Raw genomic sequence first — 3,303 nt, 5'->3', positions numbered from 1 at the left:
TCTTTGTTCTTAACACTGCTTTTCTTTGTCTTTTTTTTTGCCCTTTCTGGGGGCATTTACCTGCTCAGTTGCTTCTCCGCCATTGTTTACTGTTTGAGTTTGAGCTTGAACTTCTCTGACCAGGTGAGGGCAGGCACTGCGCCTGTGCGGGGGAGGGGCACTGCCCAATAGCACTGTGCAGGGAGGGGGGCTGCCAGGTATGCACGAGGGTGATTGACACTTCTCAGACACTCCCCTTGGCTCTGATTGGTTGTGTTGGTCCAGGAGCAGCGGATTCTTGCAGATCAAATTACAGCCACTGGGTGGAGCCACAGACAGCTGACCTGTATCTTATTCTACTGTCAGATCATAATGACAATTTTAGATAGATAGATAGATAGATAGATAGATAGATAGATAGATAGATAGATAGATAGATAGATAGATAGATAGATAGCGCCAAAGACGGCTTCATTAAAATATAATTAAAAATGTAAACGCAACACTTCTGTTTTTCTTCCCATTTTTCAAAGGTTAAAGACTGAAGTCTTTTGTTCTCCACACAAACAAATTATTTATTAAACTCATGAAACACAAATTTTGATATATTTGTCAGGGATTGCTCCTCGTTTGCCAAAAACCCGTCCACGGGAACAGATGTGGCACATCAACACGCTGATTAAGCAGCATGACTTTTGCACAGGTGTGCCTCAGCCTGGTCACAATGAAAAGGCCACTCTGAAATGTGCAGTTGGATCCCTTTTTCATGGTATAAATAGACCATACCAGTAATATTTCCCTGCAACAATGAGAAGACTGATATAATGTATGAGCGCCGCTGCCCTGATGTATAGGCCTTTTACGAAGCAGACGTTTCAGATTGTTATAGCTGGGAAAGTACAGGTGTTGCTAATAAATTTAACGACGGCTCTGACAGCGAGCCAGCACGCATAATAACTCAATTCAGCTTTCATTAGCTTTTTATTATTTACAGCTGTGCTTATCCCACTGACATGTCAAAATTACTTTCATTAAAAAAAAGAAAGAAAGAAAGAAAAGATCTATTGCTGCTTTTCACTTGAAGGTCTCGCACACCAACACAGGTGTTCTCTCCAGCTGATCAGCAGGCCTTCTCTCGGGCTGAGCGTGGGCGGAATCACTTAAGGTCACAGGACTTCATGTACTTCAGGACGATGGAGGTGTAATTTGTCCCACACAAACAGGTGCGCCGACACGACGGCGAGCGGCAGAGTGAGCGAAACGTGAATCAAGTGCTGTCGGTGCAAGCGCGGCCCTGACAAATGGTCTAATTGGCAAAAAATAATTAAAATCACCTGTGTGGGTTTTGGCATGGGCGTGCAGAGCCTTTAAGTAGAGGAGCACTTGCCCCAGACCGTCGGAGAATCTGGTGCTGAGGCGATTAGTCACAAGACAGAAGATGAATCACCGACAGTTTTTCAGAGTCTCGTAGTTATTTGTCAAGCAAAAAAGTGTAAAGTTTGTTGGTGTCAGCTTTTTCGCTGTTATATGTGATTGTGAATATCCCTGGGTTCTGGGGGTGGTAGTTGAACGAAACAGGAATAAGACGATGTTAATGGATACAATTTATATTTCCAGTCTTATGGTGCTAATGTGAGGCAGTGTCCATGGGTAGCAAAGTTAACGGCACTCTAATTGTTGACTGGGAAGTTTCAAACTATGTCTTTAAGTACCAGTCCCTTGGGTTGAAGTGCTTTTGATTAGGGGAGGACTCGGACAATAACATTTTGACGGCTGCATTCCATTTACCGTAGATGCGCCACAGTTTCAGGGCTCTGCTACTGTGTCTGCTCACTCACTGAGATGGCTTACCAGAATGGAGCCCTTGTTAACGATATTGGGTCACTTCCCTGCTTTGACAGGCCAGGCCACATCTCCACATGCACTGCATTCGCAAACAAACCACTTATACTGCTTTTTTGTTCTATTATTTTTAAGAATAGGACACTTTCTTTTTTACATTCAGTTAGAAGAAAACACCTAAAAATGGTTTAAAACAACCATGCGACCATCAATTGCACTTCTATCCTCAAGGTACATTTACATAAATATATATAGTTTTTGTGCTCTTCTGTCTGTGTTTTGCACCTGGCTTTTCCTTCAGTGCTCTGGCTGGACATGAATTTATCATCATGTTGCTCAGGTGGCTCTGAGTGTGATACTTCCACCTGACAGAGAAGAGTATACCGGTCCTTATGTTCCATATTTTGGATAGATCAGCTCTGGAAAAGGTAGTTATGATATGATGGATTTTTCTCTCCAACCATGGTGTGACGATATCTGTAATTCTCCAGCATTTAACGCCATTTTCCTCCCAAGCTTTCCTCCTCGTCTCTCACGCTCATTCTCTCTTACTCTCGCGCTGTCAGTTTTCTCACACCAATCGCATGCGACAGCAGCGGCCATGCCGTCAGATTAAAAGGCAGGCGCGGGAGCAGACGGTTCTACAGTTCTGAGGTACTGTAGCTGCCCTGTGCTGCTTTTCTTTATAATTTACACGTTTCATTTCACAATTTCACACTCTGAGGATCCACCCAGTGCTCCCAGCAGCTAAGTCCACCTCTTTGATTGGCTGTTGATGTTGAGACTGGACACCGAGATCCAATTGTTGAGTCTAATTTTCAGGTCTGTATCTGACGACCCGGAACTGAGAGTCACTAATCTCTCTCTAGAATCAACTTCTGCACCTTTAAAGTGTCATTCCGTCGCCTGAGCAAACTTAGGCACCGTGCACAGAGATCGTATAACATCTACTCTGATTTAAAGGGCTGACTGACACCGAACAGTTGTGTCCAGATGCAAAGCTGCAGTCAGGAAAGCTTGGCAGGACAATATAGTAAAAAATTCATACAGAATTGGGACACAGCTGACTTCACTTGTGCTGCTTGCGAATGTAGCAAAGCCTGCTTTCTTTTATTACAGGCTCTGCTAGAATTTGATTTTCTAAATCATTTTTCTCGCAGTATCATGTCACATTTTTGAGCATTTGAAAATGAAATAAAGATAAAGATGAAATAAGAATGTCATGAACAAAAAATGTCATAGAAAGAGGTGAAAACGATTGAAATACGTCTGTGGTTTTGTCTATTACAAGTGAGCAAACAATAGCTGAAATCCCTAAACTATAAATACAGAGGCTTTATTATAGGTCAACACAGCAGGTCAAACTCGGTGAAGAGTTGTCTCCCCTCCTGTCTGCAGTCTGCCTCTCCTTCCTGCAAAAGTAATGATCATAGCAACAGAAGAGAAGCTCCTTAAATTGGCTGTCCAACAGTGTGTCCTCTT

Source organism: Acanthopagrus latus, chromosome 13 (assembly GCF_904848185.1).
Source record: "Acanthopagrus latus isolate v.2019 chromosome 13, fAcaLat1.1, whole genome shotgun sequence".
In the NCBI taxonomy this organism is placed as follows: Eukaryota; Metazoa; Chordata; class Actinopteri; order Spariformes; family Sparidae; genus Acanthopagrus; species Acanthopagrus latus.
The sequence above is the reverse complement of the archived record's forward strand: the minus strand, read 5'-3'. Positions refer to the sequence as shown.